The following is a 25,958-nucleotide window of genomic DNA, read 5'->3' as shown; positions in this document are numbered from 1 at the left end:
TTCAATTTTTAAAAAAAGATTTCGTGCTATGTACCAGGGACTGGACACATAGTCTTTCATTCCCACTGAAGCCCCACAAGACAGGTCCACAGGTATCCCCACCTTACAGATGAGAAAACAGAGGCACAGAGCTGGAATGATCAGTCTGTCTCCAGTGCCTGATCCAAAGCCCCTATTCCACAAAACCTTCCAATAAGGGCTCACGTGCCTGTTCCCTCTCAATGACAGCACCATAGCTGGAGCAGCAAGCTCCCATCTGGGCACTCCCCCTCTGGAGTGAATGCCAGGGCACAAAACAGATGTCAAGCTGGGTTTCACGGAATGCAGAGGACCCATACTTGCCCCCCAAAATGGGGGTGTTTTGGGTAAAAAACTAGCCCAGGGAAGATGCCCATTGTCCTTCCTTAGGGAGCTAGGCTCTGCAGAAGGGATCACCTCTTGACAAGGGAGACACAGGAGGCAGGCCAGAACTGATGACAGGACCATACATACATTCTCACCATCAGGGCTGCAGGGACAGGTCTTCCAGGCAGAGGTGTCTCTGCAGAGACAGATGTTGGGCCCTGCCCCCTTAGAGGATACAGCAGAGCCCCACATGAATGGGAAACTGACCCGACTGATGTAGATTCAGGACCTCAGGCCAAGTCCAATAAAACCAGAAAACCTCCATAGCATCTGTAAAATGCATATAATTCCTACTGCATGGGTTTGTTATCCTAGCATGACCCATCGTGATGGTGGTAAAACAGTGCACATTTTCTAAAGCCCTGCCGCCTGAGACCATCATGGTAATTAGAGACAGAGCACCTCCTATGGGAATACCAAGGCCAAAGGCTGCTTCTTTATTCAAGCAAATCAGTGCTGTGATCATCCATGAGTCTAAAAAACCCCCAAATAACCCTGTCTCATTGCTAAAATAAAGAAATTGCAATTTCAGGCCCTGAATGTCATGACTTAAAGGTTGCCTGAAATGATCTATTCTAACCACCTCATCTGATGGACAAAGAATAAACTAGGAGAATCTCAGAAAGGGACAATGGCTTGCCCGAAGTCCCATAGTAAATTCCAGGCAAAGCCAGACTAGAACCCTGGTTACTGCACTGTATTTCCAATGCTTTATCCACTGAAACATCCTGCCTCCCACCTAAAAACTCTTCAAAGTGGTTATAAAAACACTGAATACAGAGATTATGTGTGGGGCACAAATGAACTATAACAATGCTTGGATTATTTAAAATACAACTCTGCTATGTTACAAACTAATCACTTTATAAACATGCGCTCTTGCTCTAGAAGGAAGCCAATCCTAAAGGAAGCCAATCTGAAGACTGCTTGGTTGGCTCACATTTCTTTACAGAACTGTCAAAGTAAATTGAACAAATGTCCATGGAAAAATTTCTCCGACAGAGAAATTTCCTCTAATTCATTGATCAACTATTCAGTTCAGTTCAGCATGGACTGCAGCATGCCAGGCTTCCCTGTCCATCACCAACTCCTGGAGATTACTCAAACTCATGGCCATCGAGTCGGTGATGCTATCCAACCATCTCGACCTCTGTCATCCCCTTCTCCTACCACCTTCAATCTTTCCCAGGATTAGGGTCTTTTCCAATGAATCAGTTATTTGCATCAGGTGGCCAAAGTATTGCAGTTTCAGTTTCAGCATCAGTCCTTCCAATGAATATTCAGGACTGATTTCCTTTAGGATGGACTGGTTGGATCTCCTTGCAGTCAAAGGGACTCTCAAGAGTCTTCTCCAACACCACAGTTCAAAAACATCAATTCTTCCACTCAGCTTTCTTTATAGTCCAACTCTCACAACCATACATGACTACTGGAAAAACCATAGCTTTGACTAGATGGACCTTTGTTGGCAAAGTAATGTCTCTGCTTTTTAACATGCTGTCTAGGTAGATCATAGCTTTCTTCCAAGGAGCAAGCATCTTTTAACTTCATGGCTGTAGTCACCATCTGCAGTGATTTTTGGAGTCCAAGAAAATAAAGTCTGTCACTGTTTCTATTGTTTCCCCATCTATTTGCCATGAAGTGATGGGACCAGATGCCATGATCTTAGTTTTCTGAATGTTGAGTTTTAAGCCAGCTTTTTCAGCCTCCTCTTTTCACTTTTATCAAGAGGCTCTTTAGTTCTTCACTTTCTGCCATAAGGGTGGAGTCATCTGCATATCTGAGATTATTGATATTTCTCCCAGCAATCTTGATTCCAGCTTGTGCTCCAGCTCTTTGCAACCCCATGGACTATACAATCTATGGAATTCTCTAGGAAAGAATACCGGAGTAGGTAGCCGTTCCCTTCCCCAGGGGATCTTTGCAACCTAGGGATCCAACCCAGGTTTCCTGCATTGCAAGCAGATTCTTTACCAGCTGAACAACAAGGGAAGCCCGATCAACTATTAAGCACAAATAAAAAGACAATAGCAAGACAGTATTAATGAGTGTTATAAGCAAGGGAAACCCCAGGGACAAATGGAAGCCTAGGTCTAGGAATGATTTCAAGGAGGTGACCCCTGAGTTACTGGCTTCATGGATAGGAGATGAAGGATATGCCAAGAACCAACAGCAAAGGACTTGAAAATTCCTATAGTCAATGGATGGATGGCTGGATGAATAGAGGGTGGATGAATGGATAGAAGATGAATGAATGATGGATACAGAAGATGGGTGGATCAATAGATAAATGGATGAATAGATGTATCATTAATGTAAGGATGAATAATGGATGAATGGATGGATGATTGATAATAGATGGATGGGGGGTAGATGAACAATGATGGACAATGAATGGATAGATGGAAGATGGTGGGTGGATGGATAAGTGGAAAATGAATAACGGAAGGATGGATGGACGGGTGGATGGATGATGGGATGCATGACAACTACTACTCTTAAATCACTGAAAGTGTTCCGAAGTATCATAGTCGAGAGCGTTCTGAGAACCAGGTTCATCTCATTCTTTTCAACTCATCATCCCCTACACAGACCCTGAAGTAGACTTGTCTTCCAGTAGCAGGTCAGGAATAGGTGAACACCATATCCGTTGCCTACAGATGGGCAAGGGTTGACAGGGTGAGAAGAGGTATGTGCATATTTGTGGGGAATCTCCTCTTCCACAGTTGGGCCTGGCCTGCGTGCATGTGTGAGTGCACAATTGCTCAGCTGTATCCAACTCTTTGAGACCCCAGAGACTGTTGGTCCTCCAGGCTCCTCTGTCCATGGGATTCTCCAGGCAAGAATATTGGGGTGGGTTACCATTTCCTCCTCCAGGGGATACCAGCAGAAAAAAACAAGAAATGAAGTTGACCCAAATTCAAAAGGAGGAAAATGATAAGGCAAAGGTAATGATCCCTTTACTCCACATCAGATCCCAAATGTTCCAGTTCCAGAAAGAACCTGAGTCCCCACATGTTTATATTTCATGTCCTGAATAAAGATAAGCCATGGGTGACATTAAGTTGGTGGAGTCATCCTTGGGAGCACAAAGTATCCCAGACTCTCATAAAGGGCCCCTCTGTATCCTGCTGAACCTGCTCCTTACACTTCATCCTCCAAGTAACACTGATGCCCTAGAGGTTCCAGAAATGCCTCTCTCTGCCCACCATTTGCTTTCCTCTTCCTGGATGGCCCTTCCTTCTCCTGCCCCTCAATGGGTAATGCCCTTATCCTGGAGACCCAACTCTGGGTCTCTCTTGGAGGAAGCCTTCCCTGACTTACTCGGGCACAACTGCTGGATTGAATAAATAAGCTACCACCAAAGGTCCCCACCCCTGGCTTTTTGTTATTTGGACCCAGGACTCTACAATCCCTGATTGGCCAGAAAGAGCCTGGTACAAAATTCACTAAGTAGGAAATTTAGCCTGGGGCCAGAAAAGCAGACAGGTTCTCTCTGATGACTGTCTGGTACACTATCTGCTCCTGACCAACATTTCTAGGTACCAGCCTTTTGAGGTCACACCAGCTAATCCCTTGCTTTCCTAAAGCATGGTGAGGCATGGAGAACACAGGAGGAAGATGCACGAGGGAGAAATCTGCTGGGATTTTGGTGGCCGCCAGCTCCTAAACAAGTTAGCAAGGTGTAAGCCTGCGGCAGCAAGCTTGATCCATACCAGGCCCATAACAGATGTTCCAGTAAGTGCTAACTGATTGACTGATGGATTGCACAAGGAATTCCTCTTGATGGCAACTGCCACCCTGCTTCAAATTCAGGTCACAGAAAAGAAGGTTGATGATTTCCAGCCTGGTGAGAGTGTGAGTTGTGAATAAGCACCTCTGCCTACTCCAAAACCCTGGAAAACCCTGGCCCCAGAGTTGTGCTGTGTCAGCCAGAGAGGGAAACCCCACAGCAGGCCTCACTGGTGACCTCCACCCAGGGTCACAGGCCTTGCTGGTGACCCCCATCGAGAGTCACAAGCCTTGTTTATGACCTTCACCAAGGATCGCTCACTTGCAGCATTGGTACATTTGGGCTGGCTCATCCTTTGTCATGGGGGCTGCCCTGTGCACTGCTGGCAACTAAGCAGCATCCCTGGCCTCTACCCCCTAGATGTCAGGAGCAACACCACCACTGTTGTTGTTCAGTCACCAAGTCATGTCCAACTATTTGCAACCCCATGGGCTGCAGCATGCCAGGCTTCCCTGTCCTTCATTATCTCCTAGAGTTTGCCCAAGTTAATGTTCACTGAGTCAGTGATACCATCCAACCATCTCATCCCGTCACCCTCTTCTCCTTCTGCCTTCAATCTTTCCCAAGATAAGGGTCTTTTCCAGTGAGTCGGCTCTTCAGATCAGATGGCCAGAGTATTGGAGCTTCAGCCTCAGCATCAGTCCTTCCAGTGAGTATTCAGGGTTGATTTCCTTTAGGATTGACTAGTTTGATCTCCTTTCTTTCCAAGGGACTCTCAAGAGTCTTCTCTGGCAACACAGCTCGAAAGCATCAATTCTTTGGTGCTCTGCCTTCTTTATGGTCCAACTCTCACATCTGTACATGACTACTGGAAAGACCATAGCCTTGACAATATGGACCTTTGTCAGCAAAATGATGTCTTTACTTTTTAACACACTGTCTAGGTTTGTAACTGCCCACCCCGCCTTTATGACAACCAAAAATTTCTCCAGACACTGACAAATGTCCCCTGGGGAACAAACAGCCCTGGCTGAGAATAAGTGCTGTAGCCTTTGCACCAGGCAGACCAGGGCAGCGCTCAGAAGACAGCTTCAGGATAGGGTCCTGGTTTGGGCATCAGTAAATCTGCCTCTGCTCAGGGCTCTGCCTCCCACCTCCCAGGTAAGCATGGAGATCATCCAATGTCTCTGAGACTCAGGTTCAGTCGGTCAGTCAGTTCAGTCGCTCAGTCACGTCCGACTCTGCGACCCCATGAATCACAGCATGCCAGGCCTGCCTGTCCATCACCAACTCCCGGAGTTCATTCAGACTCACGTCCATCGAGTCAGTGATGCCATCCAGCCATCTCATCCTCTGTCGTCCCCTTCTCCTCCTGCCCCCAATCCCTCCCAGCATCAGAGTCTTTGCCAATGAGTCAACTCTTCGCATGAGGTGGCCAAAGTACTGGAGTTTCAGCTTTAGCATCATTCCTTCCAAAGAAATCCCAGGGCTGATCTCCTTCAGAATGGACTGGTTGGATCTCCTTGCAGTCCAAGGGACTCTCAAGAGTCTTCTCCAACACCACAGTTCAGAAGCATCAATTCTTCGGCGCTCAGACTTCTTCACAGTCCAACTCTCACATCCATACATGACCACTGGAAAAATCACTGGAAAAACTAGACGAACCTTTGTTAGCAAAGTAATGTCTCTGCTTTTCAATATGCTATCTAGGTTGGTCATAACTTTCCTTCCAAGGAGTAAGCGTCTTTTAATTTCATGGCTGCAGTCACCATCTGTAGTGATTTTGGAGCCCAGAAAAATAAAGTCTGACACTGTTTCCACTGTTTCCCCATCTATTTCCCATGAAATGGTGGGACCGGATGCCATGGTCTTCGTTTTCTGAATGTTGAGCTTTAAGCCAACTTTTTCACTCTCCACTTGCACTTGCATCGAGAGGCTTTGAGTTCCTCTTCACTTTCTGCCATAAGGGTGGTGTCATCTGCATATCTGAGGTTATTGATATTTCTCCCGGCAATCTTGATTCCAGCTTGTGTTTCTTCCAGTCCAGCGTTTCTCATGATGTACTCTGCATAGAAGTTAAATAAACAGGGTGACAATATACAGCCTTGACGAACTCCTTTTCCTATTTGGAACCAGTCTGTTGTTCCATGTCCAGTTCTAACCGTTGATTCCTGACCTGCACATAGGTTTCTCAAGAGGCAGGTCAGGTGGTCTGGTATTTCCATCTCTTTCAGACTTCCACAGTTTATTGTGATCCACACAGTCAAAGGCTTTGGCATAGTCAATAAAGCAGAAATAGATGTTTTTCTGGAACTCTCTTGCTTTTTCGATGATCCAGAGAATGTTGGCAATTTGATCTCTGGTTCCTCTGCTTTTTCTAAAACCAGCTTGAACATCTGGAAGTTCACGGTTCACGTACTGCTGAAGCCTGGCTTGGAGAATTTTGAGCATTACTTTACTAGCGTGTGAGATGAGTGCAATCGTGCGGTAGTTTGAGCATTCTTTGGCATTGCCTTTCTTTGGGATTGGAATGAAAACTGACCTTTTCCAGTCCTGTGGCCACTGCTGAGTTTTCCAAATTTGTTGCCATGTTGAGACTCAGGTTACCCATCTGCAAAATGAGCCCATATTTTGCAAGTCACTGGGCTGGCAGAAGGCACTCAGTTAATTGCTTTACATTGATTTGTACATGGCTGTTCTGAAAACCTCAAGCTAACATCACTTATCTCTCCACAAAAGCTAGAAAAATACTACTGGAAACCTACTAAGGCCTACTGAGGGCCTCAAGAACAGCTGTCCAAATACTTTGGCCAAGTCATTCCACCTTTAAGAATCTATTCTAGGGAAATGATTAGAATTTCAGGTAAACATTTACACCCAAAGATATCTATTCCAGTGTTTATCTACAACAGCAAAAACTACTGATAGGAAAAAAACCTAAATGCCCAACAATAGAGTAAAATAAAATATGTTTATGGATGGACTTCCCTGGTGAACCAGTAGGTAGGACTCCACCCTTCCACTGCAGGAGGCATAGGTTCAGTCCCTGGTTGGGGAACTAAGATCCCACATGCCACACGGCATAGTCAAATTAAAAGAAGAAGTGTATATATATATATGCTTGAGTAGATAAAGGAATACTAGATAGACAATAAAAATCACATAAAGAGTATGCATTAATAATGTGGACTATCCATGAGATAATGTTATAGTGAAGTTACTGTTACAATTAAGTTATGATGTAACTTCAACTTTGTAAGAAAATATACAGCCAAAAAATTATTCCTTAGAAACAAAAGAGAGACTGGAAGGAAACTTGACAAAATCTTCCTCTCTGTGCTATTTCCTATTTCATAAGTTTTCTATAAAGAAAAAATGTGAAAAAAAATTACGTCTTAGTTTTAAGATCTTGTGGGGAAAATATTTTGTTGTTGTTAATATTTTTACATCAGAAGGGAAGGCTCTGCTTGAATGCCCAGGTGCTAAACCAAAGTATAGACCTGAATAGAGCCTGAGCCAAGCAAAGAGATGGATGTTCAAACCTAAATAAAACAGAAATGAAATCTAAGGAAACAGAAGCAGAAGAAAGAGGGTGAGGGTGGGCCTGGACTACTGGGGAAATGGGAGGTACCCACAGGGTGAGCTGGGCTGGACAGGAGAGTGGGTGGGACCAGGTCTGGCCCAAGTGCTGCGCTGCTGCTGTCGGCCTGGCTGGGCAGGTGGCTAGGCAGCTGGAGAGGGACACACAGTGCTCTGGGAAGCAGGTTAGTGGGTGCCCAGGGCTGGGGAGTGGTCTGGGGGCTTGGCTTCTCACTGCTGACATCACTGCAAGCAAGGACAGGACTTATACCATGGGCAGGATGGGGGCTAGGAGGTCTATGGGTCACGTCTAGTCCAACCAACCAACCTCCAGGCAAGATTCCAAAGGGGCCATCAGCCTGATGCTACCTCCATGTTTCTTGCCCACCAATAACCACCCACGCAAGGGGGTCCTTGGACAAGGGAAGAGGCATGTCAATGAAGGAGCAGCACTCTAGTATGGGACCGCAGCTGCTCTCGGTAGAACAGTGGAGCTGGGCACTAGTAGTCTGGGGGTCCGTGGACTGAGGGCCGGATCTAGAAAGGAATGAGGCACCCAGGTGTCAGACACCAGGGACACAGAAATGCCACCAGGCCTCATCCCACTTCCCTCGGGCCTCCCAGTGCCAGGGGCATAGGTGGGCAGTGTGCCCTCAATCTGCCCTGGGAGGTCTAGACCAGTCCATCTCCCTCATGGCAGGCCCCCTGCACCCAGCCCATGCCCATCATGGCAGGCCCCCTGCACCAGCCCATCCCCCTCATGGTAGGCTCTCTCCAGCTCCAGGCCTGAGGCCATCACGGCTGGGAGGCCGTGATATCCCACACCAGCTCCTCTCACTCAGTCTGTATCTCCTTCCTGCCCTTCTCAGGGAACCATAAGACACCCACAGGTAAGTCAAACCTCAGTCTGGGTCACTCTTACCAAAGACCTGCTCAAACTCTCCAATGCTGAACTAGACCCAAAAAGGGTCGGACTTCTGCCAGCTGAAGCAAGGAACCAGCCATCATGATGCACAGGTATAGTTTCTTATACAGAAAGAAACAAAGGAGCCATCCAAAGGACCCTCAGGTCAAGAACCCATGGCACAGAAACTAAGGTGCTGATTTAATAAGCTCGCTGCTCTCTGGTTTCTCCAGGTATCTTTCTCAGCAGACTGTGGGATTGTCGGAGCTGGCTGACAGTCTCAGAAAGACAGCCCATTTCTCTGTGATGTCTGGAGCAGAAGCAGCTCAATTCTCAGCTAGCTTATTTGCCCCAACCTCCAGTCCACCAAATAGCTGGGCAGTCTAAATGCTGCTTATCCATCCAGTCTTACAGAAGGAAATGCTCTCCCTTTATTAAATGCAAAAATCAGTGAGGTGAAGAGCATCACAGGAAGAAATCATTAAATCCCCATCACCTTGCCCTAAAAATCCTTGATTAAATGCAGATCTCAGGGTCCCCTCCAAGGGAATTCACAGTCTGTAGGTTCTCCCTGGGGGGGGCCTGAAAACTGAAAGTGAAAGTGTTACTAGCTCAGCTCAGCCATGTCTGACTCTACGAGACCCCATGGACTATAGCCCACCAGGCTCCTCTGTCCATGGGATTCTCCAGGCAACAATACTGGAGTGGGTTGCCATTCCCTTCTCCATGGGATCTTCCCAACTCAGGGACTGAACCTGGATCTCTTGCACTGCAGGCAGATTCTTTACCATCGAAAAGGCTGAGGGGCTTGAGAATCTACATATTTAACCAGCTTTCCACCTGAATCCCTGGCAGGAACGAAGCCCGCTGGAGGCTTTCTTTTCAGATTTGCCTCTTTAACTCATTTCCAGTTCTGACTTCATTCTCCTATGCTAGTTCTTTTTGTTTAAGTGCATCTTAGAAGAAAAAAATCTAATTCATAAAGGGATCTGGTAGTTAAAAGACTTCTGAATGTGTGTGTATACATGTATACACACACACACACACACACACACACACACACACACACACATTCTTAACATAGGAGAAGGAAATAGCAACCCACTCCAGTATTCTTGCCTGGAGAATACCAAGGACAGAGGGGCCTAGGGAGCTATAGTCCATGGGGCCGAGAGTCAGACAAGACTTGACTATACCACCATACTTAACCTGAAGAGTGGATACATATCGATACTACATTCATGCATGTAAGTAATATAAAGACATTAGAGTACTATATCTTAGAAAGATGAAGACATCCAAATCACATTCAAACCCTGTCACCCTGCTTCATCCTGCCGCCAGCGCACCTGACAACTCCTGGCTAAGTGACTGCTGAGTCAGATTTCTTCTCTCCTTACATGAATGAGGCACATTCAGCCAGCGACCATCAGTGATGTCCCCTCACCTTGATCTCCATAGACAGTGAGAGTCAGCCCTAAATACTCTGTCGCTGCCTGGACACACAATGTATCACCCCTGCACAACACTCTGCTATCTGCAGAAATGGTTGAGTAATGTCCTTTCAACCCATCATCTGATCACGATGACCTCAATTTTTGGAGAAGGCAAGTCAAAACTCGACACTTATCTTCAGAGATCCAAGACATATTTATGTGTCAGCCCACCCTTCAACTTGGCAGTAGCCTTCAGGAAAGTCTGAAAAGGCCGTTGCAGACCAAATGCTTCCCCCACCCCCACCAATGTCCCCACGTCCAGCCCACGCCCGCTCACCCAGTGACCATATCCCAGAGGAGCTCTGAGCACTACAGCTGACTAGGTAGTGACAGGCGGGGAGGTGAGGGAAGGAGGGTTATTCCTTGAGAGGAGCCTCACTACACTCTCCCCAAAAGCAGAGGCAAAGACCAAGACCTCACACTCTGTCCAGACCTTGGTGCCCCCCACCAACCCTGCATGAGGTCTGATTCTTAATGATGACTGCGAGAGGCAGGGTGTGCTAACTCCCAAGAAATTGTGGCTGGAGGATCTGAGAGATCACACCTGCCAAGTCCCGCCCCTTCCACAGAGAGGCCAAGCGACTTGCACCGGGTCAACCCAGCTCCTAAGTGACTGGTCTCACACTCTTGGAGGGTAACCCAAGGGTTCAGGCTCATTACTCATCACAGGGCACTTATCCATCACTTCTACTCTCTTCCTCAACTTTTTCCAGAAGAAAACACATCCTGCAAAGATGATACATACAGGAAAGTCTTCCTAGCATTTTTTTTTGGTGGGGCAGTCCTCTGCCCAACTTTCTAAATCACTGCCACCTTCATGGGCAGCTATTAACAACTCGTCTTAAGATGGTCTCGACAAACCAGTGACAAAGATGGGGGCAGGGGGCATCAGAACCCCTTCAGCCTACACCTGGCTTAGACAGACTCATCCTTCAAGACTAGTTCAAAAGCAAAAACCCAGCTAGGTTACCAAAGTAGAGCCTGTACAGTCCCAGGAGACGTATTACAGTGATGGTCACTTTGGATTTATTTCCATGCATTTATGTCCTCCCCCAGAAGGCACTTGTTAACACTTCCATCCCCTGCTTCTTAAACCTCTGCTTGGTGAACTATAGATCCTCCTAGAAAGAATCAACACATTAAGAGCTATTTTCTGGCCATCAAGGCCTACCTATGCCACAAATACTTGCATACTAATCTCCCCATCACAGGTTGAAAAATATGGACTTATTTTTTTTTAACTCCCAACATAATGAATGAGTTTAAATATTAGAAGTTGAAATTATTAAGTAAATCATTTCACCTGCAAAGCTTCTATTTGCATAATATTAATTCATGGTGGCAGCTAAAACAAATTCATCACATTCTGTATATTAGAAGCTGATTTATGTAGGAACTGAAAAAAATCATGAGCTCAAAATTATATTGACATGATGTACGGACTCAATGGAGAAAGATTTTTCTCTTTCCTTCTTTCCCTTTGATTTTTTTTTTTTAACATCATCTGAACAACTGAATTATGGTGAGAAGGAAAAGGATTTGAGGAGAGGAAGGAGGCGAAGGGCTGGCATCTCAGAAAATGAATAATGCTCCCGCCTCACGTGTGTGGCAGGCTCCCGGTGCGGGTATACACACACACTCCGGTTATTAATGTCAAGTATGCCAAAGATACGCTGGGAAATCATTACCATTCATCGCCACTAACCGCCATTAAATTTCAATCAATTCAACTTAGCACAAGTGTACTTGAGCGGCCCTTACAGTTCCTTATAAATGTGGCTCAAAAGTCGGGCTGACTTATTGCATTGTCCACAACACAAAGGAGCATTGCTAAGCGTCTGCTTGGACCCGGGACCGACGCTCTTTTAACATCCTCAGCATTCAAAGATCCTTCTTTTTCTGAGCGCTAAGAGGTCTTCAATCCCTACAGATCAAGACGAATTGGGGGGGGGGGGCGGGGGATACTATTTTGAGTGACCACCATTACTTTCCTGCCTTGGTGGGAGAAGGCGGATGGATAGGGCAAAAGGAGGCCTTCGTGGCTCCAGTCACTCGCAAATATGCCTTCTGGAAAAAGTTTTCTGATGCCGCCAAAAGTTTGGTAACGTGGCCCCTCTTCTCCTGGCTTTAGTGAAATGCTCTCAATTCACTCTGCAAACTGTCACCTAAAGTCGAATGAATCCCCTTCTCTTCTCGGAAAAGTGGGTGGGGAGCCACTGGGAAGAGGGAGGGAGGGCCAGCGGCCGTGGGCAGGGAGAAGCGCCTTCCCCAGGTGAGCGCGGGCGCGCTCCGGTCTCCCACCCGGCGCCAAAGGCGCCCGATCTGGATCTGGGCCGCTGGCTTTCTTCCCGAGCCGCCACGAGCAGGGTCCGGCCTGCCGCCACTCGCCGGGGGCGGCCGGTGCGCGGCCAGGACAATGTGGCCATTGTTTGGGCGCCGCAAACCCGGCCGGCGGGCAGGTGGGAGGGACGCGGCGCCGCCGGCGCGCGAGCCGCTCGGGGCGCGGAGGGGTCCCGGTACTCGGGCACCGTCCCGGTGGCCTGGACACGCGGCTTCCCGGAGGCCTCGCAGCCAGCCCTCCGCGGGGCAGAAAATGGAGGGGCGGGGAGACGGAGGAGGGAGCGGAGGGGGAGTGAAATAAAAAGATGCCTAAAGAAAGAGGAGAGGGAGAGAGAAAAGACAGGAGCGAGGAGAGAAAGAAGACGTAGGGCGGGGAGAGGCGGGACAGAGAGAGCGAGAGTGAAGACTGGGGGAAAGGAAGATGGACAGGGAGGAGACAAAGCGGGCAGAGAAGGGCGAAGCGGGTGTCGGGGAGACAGACAGACAGACGTGCAATCGAATCCGACCCCAGGCTACCCAGGAAGCCGCTACAAAGAGCTAAAGTTCACTCTGTTTCGTAGAGGGAAGCGGCTCCAAAGAACCCAGCCGAGTCAGCACAGCGTAATCACACCAGGGGCTTTGCTTAATTACAGGTCTGAAAGCCGGGGCTGGAGGAAGGGCCCTACTTAACTGTGTCCCGGGGAAGGCCCAGGCACTCGAGAGGTTTGCCAGGGTGAACACAAATATCCCCATCCCTACTCCGCCCCCTAAGCCCAGGGAGCCCCGATCCCAGAGGAACCCGGATCCCGGAGGTCGAGGCTGAGGTCTGCAGCTGGCACAGAACAACCATCAGGATGGAGTGCGGACGGGAGTCCGGGGCTGAGACGGCGCTGGTCAGCCAGGAGGCCCCGCCTCAGCCCGGGGGCAGGGCCACCCCCTCCCCCCTCTCACTCGCTCACTACCTCTCAAGAGGCCAGGGGCCCTCCGCCCAAGGGGGGAAATCAATCCCTTGCTAATGAATAAAAAGTCCCTTTTATTTCACTGCTGTGTTTGGTTCATTAAATTTTCCACAGATTTGCAGAGAAGAAAACGTAATCAATAAACCTTGACAAAAAGTGAACGTGTGAAAAAGGCCGGAGAATGGAAAACTGAGATAAAAGTGATATCCGATCACAGATTTCAGGGCCAGATGACGAGCTGGGGCTGCCGCAGAATCTCAATGGACCATCACCCTTTTGCGGCTTTCCTTCCCTTTGCTGAAACTCTTCTTTCAAGACAATAGGAAATGCACTAAAACTTTTTTCTTATGCTAATGCCTGAAACCGGGCACTCACAGTTAAAACACATTGCCCGGCAACCTGTTTTTGGGGGGCTTTTTATGACACACATGCACACACACAAAACCACATGAACTTATGCACTTTAAACCAAAAATCTCAAAAACAGTTTATATGAACTCTTTGGTCACATCTTAAGTGAGTTATTTTCCCTCACACAGTATGATTTTTAAAAAGCTAGAAGCAGAACACAAGCAACTATATTGAGGGTGCTTTTGTTGATAAAGGACATGAGGAAAATAAAATACTAAACAGGCAGAAAGTCTGCTGTTATCACTAGGGTATTCCCCCAGGGGGTTAAACATAGTTTTGTAGGTTTAGGATATTTTGGTCACCCTCCAAACCTAAAAACAATGATCAAAAAAAACATGGAAAGAAAAAAAAAAACAATGATCGATGATTTTTTTTTTTTTTTTAATCCTTTGGAGTCCACAGCAAACATTCAAATTCATTTTGGAATACGCAGTATTAAATCTGGTGGCAAGGATTTATTTAAAACCAACGAAGCTGTTGTTCTTTACCAAAAGACATTGCCAAATGACAAAGCCGTCCCAGGACCCCTTCCCAAACCATCTTTTAAACAAACCTGAGGCCACAATTAAAGAGCAGCCTCCCCTCCAGCCTTCTTTAGAAGCCAGTGAGCCTTTATCACTGAAACCGGGCCTATTCTGGTGGCTTGTACAATCACCTCTGTGGCTTCTCTGAATTTTCTGAAATCTAAGAGTACAGTTTTCCTCTTTGGTATTCTTCACATGTTTCAAGCGTGCACGCCTCTGACACTTACTGAAAAGAAGAAAGCAGGGAGCTGCTACCCCGGGGAGGGGTTCCTTTTCAAAGGTTCCAGGGGATACAGTTGCAGCCCTCCACGGCTAGGTCCGAGCACCATCCCTGAGCACCAGGAAACAGGGCCTGGCACAGGTAGAACCCCTCTGCATCCTAAAGAAGCAGGACAGGTAGCTCCACCTCCCTGGAGCTGGCCTATGAGCCAGCGTCACGGGATAAAAGGAAATGCGGCTGAACACACTTTTCCCAGGAAAAGGCAGGCTGCCCTACCCCTTGAGTCCATAAAGCTACTGGGCTCGCCTTTTGTGCTTCCACAAGTCAGCTGGGTGTGTAGGGGTCACACAGTCTTTCAAAGTGCCCATGAAAACTGCCTGGTCCCAGATAGAGGGACTTGCTGGCATCTGTAGGGTGAAGGTTCCTCTGCCTTCCTCTGGGTGGTCAAGAGAGGTCCTGCTGAAAGAAGGGTGTTTTTTAGGCAAATATTCAATTTTGTCAGCCTGCCTGCTGAATCGCCAGGTTGGCTAATCCAACCCTAAGGGCTGTACTGTGTACAGGGCACTTGTGGGAGTACACAAAGCATGAAGCATTTGTGTATCTTTCAGTCTGCAGTGCAAACAAGCCAGCTACAGTACACAGCCTCCAAGACCCCTGCAGCCCGGCAAGGAGTCATTGACAAGCAGCCCTGTAGCCCCCTCTTCCATGAGTGAGCTGGAGCATCCCCAAGAACACACACTGGCCCTCCTAGAACACACACCAGCCCTCCTTTCTAAGGCTGCCTGGCCAGAAGGGCCTCTCTAACCCCACATACCCTTCAAGATGGGCCAAGCCAAAAAGTCCCCTCCAAGGCCACGGGCAGGGTCCATATGAGTTTGGAAGCAGCCTGGGATGCTCTGCTGAAGGGGTCTGAACCCTGTACAAATTCCCCTCCAAACCATTCCCATGGAGAATGATAAAAAAAAAAAAAAAAAAGAAAAGAAAAGAAAACTCTCCCTAACAGTCAGGCCTGCCTTGGTCCTCAGTGAGCCCGGGCCTGATTTGGGAGTGTCTTCCTCCTTCCTATTGGCATTCTCAGCCCACTGACTTTGAAAACAGACTGAGCTGACTACAGTCTCACTCAGATGCCTAGCCAAGGGACAGTCAGGTCACCTGAGGCCTATTTCCTGGGTGAGTGGGGGCCTCACCTCCGTTGGAGTGCTTCCTGCCTGAGTTTAAATCCCCCTACCATCACTAACTAACCTCACAAAATTAGTTTATTTCTCCCAGCAGAGGGGAAATACAAACCATCCTAAATATCACAAACCAGAACTAATTTCTGAAACTCAGACAAGTGACAACTCTCTACGTGTTGGGGTTTGACTGGGACCTTAAATCTTGGGGAGAACCCTCAGCCATCAGGGTCGAAGCAGTAGGTCTGAGAAAACGAAAGCAGGAAAGATGAAGGAAGAAAGAGGCACAAGAAGGGAAGAGGTGGGGTCCTGAAGGGATGTATCTGCAGTGGTCTGGATGCCTCCTGCCTCCCTATAGAATCAGTGACCCTGGCCAGACCAGAAGCTGGGGCGAGCCTGAAGGCCACCAGAAGTCAAAGCAGCCAGGCACAGTTAGGGTGCCCATGCCAGCCCTGGGGAGACCAGCCCGGGTAGCTACACAATGAGTTTTTTTTTCCGGGCAGAGGCAAGTGCAAAGTCGCTCTGAGGCCCCCACGGGACAGGGAAGCCACCGAAGAAAGGAAACTCCCAGGCAAGGTAAGGAAGTGGGCGGGGAGGGGGCTTCTGGGTCAGGTGGTAGAACAAACAGATCTCCTCAGGAGATTGGTGACCAGCCCGCCTATTCCGTGGCTTTCCATCGCTGTATATTTTGGATTTCAGCGTTTATTTACTTTCCTTTTTGGCACCGAGCCCCCTGAGCACGCCAATACAATATTTGTTTAAACACTATTTTATGCCGCTTGCGAGGGAACCGTTTACTTTCAAATGCTCCAACATCCCCCTGAGCCTCGTCGGCAAACAGCATATGAGCGTTTTACAACTGCTCCCTTTATCTGGAGCTGTCGGGATTAAACCTTCACACGCCTGGCGAGGACGGCAGGGCGGGGGTCCCGGGACTCGGCCGCGGCCACCGGGCTGCAAAGTCCTCCCAGGAGCCCGAGCGCCGCGCGGGATGTCCTAGCGAGAAGGCAGAGCAGCGCAGTAAAAGATCCCCGCGGCCCAGCACCACACTCCGGGAAAAGGTCGACTCTTCCCCGGCCGGGATCAATTCTGAAAGTCACACCAAAAAGACACAAAAGAGAGGGGAGTGGAGGGAGGCACCCTGCGGGAGATCCAAAGCCCGCGAGCGCCACTGCGACAGGGCACCCGGGGTGAGGCGCTCCGGCTCCATCTCCAGATCCTCGCGTAGTGGAAGTCGGGTTTCCTAGGAAGTGACAGCAATTACTGTCGGGCTGAAAAGGCACCCAGTTGGGTGCACTTCCAGCGCCCCCTCCCCCGACATGGGGGGCGCGCTCACACACACACACACACACGCACGCGCTCCCTTCCTTCTCCTCCTACCAGCGGCCCCCCTCCCCGGGCCCCGTCTGAGGGAAACGCTCCCCTTTCTAAACCCTTAATAGGATTGGCGCCCAACTCTCTCTGCGCCGCTCCCCATCCATCGCACACAGATCAAGTTGCAGTAGTGGATTTTTCAAATTCCTCAGCAAATATACTTGTTGAGAGATTGCCGGCGGCGCGGGGGTAGACGCGGGGGGGGGGGGCGGGGTGGACGATGAGTGGGGGCGGGGAAGAAAGAGCGTGGCGGGGGAACACCGGAGGACAGGGCGAGAGATTACGTGAGGATCCCTCGGGGAAGTCAAGCGGATCTCAGAGCGGAGGGCAAGAAAGGAGGAGGAGGAGAGAAGCAAGGAGGGAGGCGGGAGGGAAAGCCTGACCGAGGGGGAGGGGGCGACAGGGCCCGAGGAGGGGAGGAAGGAGCGAGAAAGAAAGAAAGGCAGGGCTTGGGACGGGCAGCGCGGAGAAGTGCAGTTAGAAGTTCGCAGCGGCCGGCTTCAGTCCCTCCACCCCCTGCACACTCCCCGGAGACACACTCCCACGGCCCACCGCTGGAGCTCGCAGCATCCCAGTCTCCCCGCCCTACCCCCAACTCCCGAAAAAACAGCCCCGGGCTAGGGGGCGGTGGAGACCGGGTGGAGGCAAGCTCGGTCGCGCTCCCCAAGAAGGCAGGCTCCTTCCCCCAGGTGCGAAGGAAGATGCAAAATCGCCCCCTTGGTCCCGAGTTTCCATCCCTGGAGTCCCCTTAGGTCCCAGCCTGGTTTAGTCAGAACCCGGACGCGGGCCGCCGCGCTAGCCCCCGGTGCCCGAATCCCCGTGCCATGGCGCGGGTACCCGGCCGAGGGACGCTCCAAGACGGCGCAGCATCCCAGTCGGCCCGAGTTCGGCCGAAGTAGGGGGCACTTCGCGACGAAAAGCAAGCAAAAGAAGGCCAAAGCAACTTTACCGAGGGAGACAAAAGTTTGCCTCTAGCACGCAGGTGGCCTCCGGGGCGCCGGGCTGTGGCTGCGGGACCCCATCCCAACTTGGTTGGCGCGGCGATCCACCGCGGGCTGCCGTGTGCCCGGGCTCACTCCGGCCGGGGCGTTGCGGGCCAGGCAGGGGAGGGGACCGAGAGGAGGGCGGGGGCCAGGCAGCCCCTACAGCCGGCGAGCGGGCAGCTCCCCTAGGCTCCGGCGCGCAGGGCGGCCCGAGCTCCTTCCTACGGCTCCTCCCGCTCCTCCTCGTCTTCCTTCGCGTCCGCCGCCGCCGCCGCCGCCTCCCGCTCCTCCTCGAAGACTCATTGATGGGAGTTTGAAAAAAAGTCCGCGGAGCCGTGCTGCCTCGGCTGGCGAGCTCCGGCACTCCCGCGCTCCAGCCCGCCGCGCACCCGCACGGCGCAGCGCCCCCGCGCGCACGGCTGCGGCACACAGGGCGCCGCGCCCCCGCCCGAGCCGCGCGCCCCCTCCCGGAGGGGATCCCGGGGACCTGGAGGGGAGGGGCGGCCTAGGACCCTCCTCAGCGCCCTAGAGAGAAAGCACACCTACGAAGAAAGTTCCAGCAGAGAACGAAAGAGCGCGCCAGTCCCCAACACTTTTTTTTAAGGCGCCGGGGTGGGTGGGGGGTCGCTAACTCAAGTCAGATGAGCTCCGGAGCCGAGGCGCTGGGACGGTTCTGTTTTCAATCTCTGAAATCCCCCGCCCTCCCCACCTCCCTCTTCCCCTCCGCCGGGAGATGCCCGGGTCGGCGTTCCCAGTGCGCCCGCTTCTCCGGGCGCCGGGGCGGAAGCGGGGGACTGGAGGGCTGGCGGGGAGGGAGGCAGGCTTTGGGGGGGCTGGTTCTACGCCGACTCTCCGGCAGCCACCAGCGCGCGCAGGTGCCGGGGTCCGGCCTGCGCCCCCCGCCGCGGCTAGCACGAGTCGCCCTCTGGGCGCCTGCTGGTGAGAAACGTAGCAGCCTTCTAGGTTTGGTGCCTGTGTGTTTGGTAGGAAGGGTTTTTGTTTGTTTTGTTTTGTTTTTAGAGACTCCACTCGAGCTGCCGCAACCAGATGGAAGTAATCAGAACCCAACAACAACAGAGGAAGAAGGAAGAAAAAAACCTCACTGAACTTTTGGACCAAAGTGTGTATGGGTGTGTGTGTGAAAGAACTTGCTTAAGCAAACTAGGTAACAAGCCTTGGGCCTCAGGCCTCACCGCAGCCCAGAAAGAGCTGGAAGAAGCAGGGGACAGCTGGCTGAAGTGCCCCCCAACCCATGGCCAGCCTCCAACCTCTCTAAAGCTGAGGATCCTCCTCCAAAAAGGGGACCCTCACCGGCACAAGTTTCCAAATTTTCCTTCTAACAGTTGTGGACGACTTACTATGTGCTAGGTGACATGTTGTATTATTTCTTTTGAATTATATAACCTACAAAACTCCAGGAAGTAGATTTTCTTCTCCCCCACTTTACAGGTGAGAAGACTGAGGCTTTAAGTGAAGTAGCTTGTACCAGGTCAGAGCACTGAACTGCCATCCTCCATGAGTTCAGTAGTTTGTACCATTAGTTTAGCCAAGGGTGTTGAGAGCATCTCTCTCTCTTCAGCCCTTTCTACAGTTGCATCTTGTATAGAATGTATGGGACTAAAGTCTCAGAGACCCAGTTCTGCCCTCCTTTCACAAGCCTGTGTTACTGATGTGACCTCCCTTTGTCAGTAGCTCTTTCCATGTGCCACTGACTTGACCAGCCTTTCTCTAACTTTATTTTCCACATTTTAACAGAAGAGAGAGCATTATGATCCCCTTTCCCTATTACTCACCTTCCTTTTAATTTCCTTACATTCATTTAGATGACAGGACAATTTCTTCTTGATCGAGGAAAAAATATATGCAGAACAATATCACAACAATCTGATGCTAATTTTGTTTTTCTCAAGTAGCCTTTCCGGACTGAAAGAAAAAAAAAACCCTTCAGGGTTTTTAAAAAACAAATCTTGGAGAAGTCAATGTATTTATCAAAGGAAAGAGAAGTTTGGAAGGGCTTTCTCTTTAAATATGATCAGATTCACCATTCCTCCGTGCTATTTGTTTAAATTCCTGCTGAGCTTTCAGACACAGACTCTAAGGAGACAGAAAAAGTAAACTCTCCCTCCCTTCCTTGGCCATATTTTAATGACCCTATTCATATCTACCCCAGGAAATGTGCAGAATCATTTCATGTTACTGGAATATTAGCAGCGTTGGGTGATTACTTCATTACAAGCTTGTCTCTGTTGGTTTCCTTGTGTTGTTCAGTTTGTGAAGAAGTTTAAACAAATCGACATTTTAGGATATTTCGTTTTTCTCTGTTTTTCTTCTCAGTCCCGCTCCAGTCCTGCTGGAATGCAGGCACCCTCATAACCTTTTCTGGCTTATTTTGGCAAGGAGGTGGCTGTTGAGATGAAGATGGAATCTTTTCAGTTTGAGGAGAAGGTGTAAACATCACGCCTTGATCTCTAGATGGTCAGAAGTCTAGGCACTGAAAAAAAAAGCAATAGAAGGTGTGGAGTGGAGGCAAACCGGCAGAGCAGAGAAATGAACATTAGACACAAAGTCGTAGTCCAAGTCTAGCGCTAAATGTATGACCTTGGGTGAGTCCCACTTTGTTTAGTCCACATCCTTCTGTGTGCCCGGTACCATGCCAACTGATGCGACATCACAGTGAGTGGGACGAACGAGATCCTTCTCGTGGAGTTCATTGTTTCATGAATAAACAGTTAGGGGACTTCCCTGATGGTCCTGTGGCTAAGATTCGGCACTCCCAATACAAGGAGCTCTGGTTCAATCCCTGGTCAGGGAACTAGATTTAACATGCCACAATTCAGAGTTCACATGCTACAACTAAAGATCCCACGTGCCACAACTAAGACCCAGAACAGTCAAATACATAAATAATAAATATTTTAAAACACACATAGACAAATGTATAATTGCAAACTGGGTAAAGAAGACATACAAAGTGCACCAAAAGATCACCATAGGGGACCTAACCTAGCATGGGAGGCAGCAGTGGGGAACACAGAGAAGGCTTATCTGAGGGAGTGAGGTTGCACTGTCTGACAGGAAGAAGGAATGAAGGACTAAAAAAGAAAAATTGTGGGATGGCATTAAGTATAAAAGCTCTGCACAGCAAAGGAAACAATCCACAGTGTGAAAAGGCAGTCTATGGAGTGGGAGGAAATACTTGCAAACCATATACTGACAAAGAGTTCATTTCCAAAATAAATAAGGAACTCCTAAGACTCAATAGCAAAAACACAAATGACCCGACTAGAAAATGGGCAAAGGAGAACAGAAATTTCTCCAAAGAAGGCCTACTGATGGCCAATAGATATATAAAAGGTGCTCAGCTTCGGTCATCCTGGGGAAATGCAAATCAAAACCACAAGGTGAAAAAAAAAAAAAAACCACAAGGTGGGAATTCCCTGGCTGTCCAGTAATTAGGACCATGTGCTTTTACTGCCAAGGGTGCAAGTTCAGTCCCTAGTTGGGGAACTGAGAGCCTGCAAGCTCCTCAAAACAAACAAACATACCACAAGGCGATATTAACTCACACTTGTTAGGGTGTTTATCATCAAAAAACCAAAAGATGTTAATGACAAGTATTGGTGTTTGTAGGAAACACAGAATCCTTGTGCACTGTCAATGGGAATGTAAAATGAAATTTAAATGGTACATAATAGTGTAGCAATTATGGAAAATACCATGGAAATCTCTCACAAAAATAGAAATAAATCCAGTCATCACACTCTCAGTTATAGATCCAAAAATACTGTAGTTAGGACTTTGAAAAGATATCTGCACTCCTACGTTCCTTGCAATGTTATTCACAATAATCAAAATATAGGAACAACCCAAATATATGCCATTAGATGAAGCATGAAGAAAATGTGAAAGAAACATACCATGGAATATTATCCTCAAAATAAAAAAGATCCTACCATTTGCAGTCACAGAGATCAACCTGGGAGAAATTTTAAGTGAAATAGGTCAGTCACAGAAGGACAAACACTGCCTGATTCCTCTTATTTGAGGCATTTAAAATAATCGAAGGCATAGGTTAGTGGTAAAGATTCCTCCTGCCAATGCAGGAGACCCAGGTTGGGTCTCTGGGTAGGGAAAATCCCCTGGAGAAGGAAATGGCAACCCACTCCAGTATTCTCTGGGAAATCTATAATCCAGTAATCTCTGGAAATCCCATGGACAGAGGATCCTGATTGGCTGCAATCCATGAGGTTGCAAAAGAGCTGGACATTGACTTACTGCCTAAACAACAACAACACAAAAAAACAATAGAAATGGTAGAATAGTTGTTACCAGGGATGAAGTTGGGAGGATAAGGAAATATAGTTGTTGGATCAGTATAAAATTAGTTACACAAGATAAGTAAATCCCAGAGATCTGCTGTACAAAACAGAATGCCTGCACTGTGCTTGTCATTAACAAGAAGGAATTGTCTACTTAAAAATGTAAAGGGTGAAAAAAAATGTAAAGGGTATATCTCATAAATTTTTAAAAATTTTTATTGTCGTTAAGGTGCTTTATATTGTTGTGTTAGTTTCTGATATACAGCAAAATGAATCAGCTATATGTATACACATATCCCCTCTTTGTCTCCACAGAGCATGAAGGAGAACATCCTGTGCTTTACAGTATGTTCTCAGTAGTTACCTATGTTATACATGGTATCAATAGTATATATATGTCAATCCCAATCCCCCAATTCATCCCACCCCCGCTTTCCCAATTGGTGTTCATCCATTTGCTATTTATGTGTCTGTATTTCTGCTCAAATAGGCTCATCTGCACTATTTTTCTAGATTCCACATGTATGCGTTAACATATGATAATTATTTTTCTCTTTCTGACTTCATGTCACTTTGTTTGAGTCTCTCAATCCATCCACATCTCTGCAAATGTCACAAATGTTTCCTTTTATGGCTGAGTAATATTCCATTGTATATATGTGCCACATCTTTATCCATTCTTCTGTTGATGACACATTTAGTTTGTTCCCATGTCCTGACTATTGTAAATAGTGCTGCAATAAACATTGGTATGCATGTACCTTTTGGAATTACAGTTTTCTCTGGGTGTATGCCCAGGAGTGGGATTGCTGGATCAAATGGAAGCTCTGTTCTTTGTTCTTAAAGGAACATCCATAGTGGTCTCCACAGTGTTACATCAATTTTACATTCCCACCAACAGTGTAAGAAGGTCTCATATTAAGTGTTCTTCAGTCAGTTCAGTTCAATCACTCAGTCGTGTCCGAATCTTTGTGATCCCACAGGCTGCAGCATGCCACACTTCCCTGTCCTTCACCATCTCCTGGAGCTTGCTCAAACTCATGTTCATTAAATCAGTGATGCCATCCAACCATCTCATCCTATGTCATCCGCTTCTCCTTCTTCCTTCTATCTTTCCCAGCATCAGGGTCTTTTCCAACAAGTTGGCTTTTCTCATCAGGTGGACAAAGTATTTGGAGCTTCAGCTTCAGCACCAGTCCTTCCAAAGAATATTCAGGGTTGATTTCCTTTAGGATTAACTGGTTTGATCTCCTTGCTGTCCAAGGGACTCTCAAGAGGCTTATCCAACACCACAATTCGAAAGCGTCAATTTTTCAGTAGTCAGCTTTCTTTATAGTCCAACTCTCACATCTATACATGACTACTGGAAAAACCATCATTTTGACTATATGGACATTTTTTGGAAAGTAATCTCTGCTTTCTAACACGCTCTCTATCTTTGTTATAGCTTTTCTTCCAAGGAGCAAGTGTCTTTTTATTTCATGGCTGCAGTCGCCATCCACAGTGATTTGGAGTGATTTCTTAAGTGGTAAGTGCTCTTACCACATAGAAAAAAAAAAAAGAGTCACCAGGAAACTTTGGGCGATGAGGGATACATTTGTTACTTGGGTTGTGGTGATAGCAACACAGCTATCAGAACCTAACAGAAGCATAAGAGATTAAGAAGAGGTAGCAAGAATACACAGAAGAACTGTACAAAAAAGGCCTTCATGACCTGGATAATCATGATGCTGTGGTCACTCACCGAGAGCCAGACATCCTGGAGTGTGAAGTCAAGCGGGCCTTAGGAAGAATTACTATGAACAAAGCTAATGGAAGTAATGGAATTCCAGCTGAGATATTTCAAATCCTAAAAGATTTGAAATGCTCTGAAAGTGCTGCACTCAATATGCCAGCAAATTTGGAAAACTCAGCAGGGGCCACAGGACTGGAAAAGGTCAGTTTTCATTCCAGTCCCAAAGAAAGGCCATCCCAAAGAATGTTCAAACTATGCCATACAGTTTCACTCATTTCACATGCTAGTAAGGTAAAATTCTTCAAGCTAGGCATTAATAGTATGTGAACCGAGAACTTCCAGATATATAAGCTGAATTTTAAAAAAGGCAGAGGAACCAGAGATCAAATTGCCAACATCCATGGGATCATAGAAAAAGCAAGTGAATTCAAAAAAAAAAAAAAAACTACTTTGGCTTCATTGATTATGTTAAAGCCTTTGACTGTGTGGATCACAACAAACTGCAGAACCAGGCCACCTTACCTGTCTAAGAAACATGTATGCAGGTCAAGAAGCAACAGTTAGAACTGGACATGGAACAACAGATTGGTTCAAAATAGGGTAAGGAGTACAACAAGGCTGTATATTGTCACCTTGCTTATTTAACTTATATGCAGAGTGCATCTTGAGAAATGCAGAGATGGATGAATCGCAAGCTGGAATCAAGATTGCCAGAGAAATATTAACAACCTCAGATATGTAGATGATACCGCTTTAATGGCAGAAAGTGAAGAGGAACTAAAGAGCCTTTTGATGAAGGTGAAAGAGTAGAGTGAAAAGCTGGCTTAAAACTCAATGTTGAAGAAACAAGTCATGGCATCCAGTCCCATCACTTCATGGCAAATGGAAGGGGAAAAAGTGGAAACAGTGACAAATTTTATTTTCTTGGGCTCCAAAATCACTGTGGACAGTGACTGCAGCCATGAAGTTAAAGATGCTTGCTCCTTGGAAGGAAAGCTATGACAAACCTAGACAGTGTGTTAAAAAACAGAGACATCATTTTGCCAACAAAGGTCCATTTTTGGACAGCAAGGAGATTAAACTAATCAATCCTAAAGGAAGTCAACCCTGAATATTCATTGGAAGGATTGATGCTGAAGCTGAAGCTCCAATACTTTGGACACCTGATGTGAAGAGCTGACTCATTGGAAAAGACCCTAATGCTGGGAAAGATTGAAGGCAGGAGGAGAAGGGGATAGCAGAGAGTCAGGTGGTTGGATGGCATCACCGATTCAATGGACACGAGTTTGAGCAAACTGGGAGATAGTGAAGGACAGGGAAGCCTGGCGTGCTGCAGTCTGTGGGGTTGCAGAGTCAGACATGACTGAGCAACTGAACAACAAATGAGCTTTCCAGTAGTCATATATGGATGTGAGAGTTGGACCATAAAGAAGGCTGAGTGCCAAAAATTAATGCTTTTTAATTGTGCCAGAGAAGATTCTTGAGAGTCCCTTGGACTGCAAGGAGATCAAACCAGTCAATCCTAGAGGAAACCAACCCTGAATATTCATTGGAAGGACTGATTCGGAAACTGAAGCTCCAGTACTTTGGCCACATGATGCGCAGAGCAGACTCATTGAAAAGACCCTGATGCTGGGAAAGATTGAGGGCAAAAGCAGAAAGGAGTGGCAGAGGATAAGATGGTTGGATGGCATAACCAATTCAATGGACATGAATTTGAGTAAACTCTGGGAGATAGCAGAGACAAAGGAGCTTGGCCTGCTATAGTCAGTAGGGTTGCAAAGAGTTGGACATGACTTAGTGACTGCATAACAACAACAGAATA

At 47.8% G+C, this 25,958-nt stretch overlaps 1 protein-coding gene across 2 annotated transcripts in view; it reads right to left on the bottom strand.

The window, feature by feature from the left end:
• The window catches only part of GLI2 (GLI family zinc finger 2), a 261,060-nt gene extending 242,616 nt beyond the window's left edge, over window positions 1–18,444 (bottom strand). For both annotated transcript variants that reach the window (XM_027562690.1, XM_027562698.1), the window contains exon 1: window positions 18,046–18,444. The gene's annotated coding sequence lies outside the window, so the exon portion shown is untranslated. The remainder of the gene's footprint in view (window positions 1–18,045) is intronic.
• Between the last annotated feature and the right edge of the window lie 7,514 nt (window positions 18,445–25,958).

The sequence above is a fragment of the Bos indicus x Bos taurus genome, chromosome 2 (assembly GCF_003369695.1).
Source record: "Bos indicus x Bos taurus breed Angus x Brahman F1 hybrid chromosome 2, Bos_hybrid_MaternalHap_v2.0, whole genome shotgun sequence".
NCBI lineage: Eukaryota > Metazoa > Chordata > Mammalia > Artiodactyla > Bovidae > Bos > Bos indicus x Bos taurus.
The sequence above is the reverse complement of the archived record's forward strand: the minus strand, read 5'-3'. Positions and strand labels throughout refer to the sequence as shown.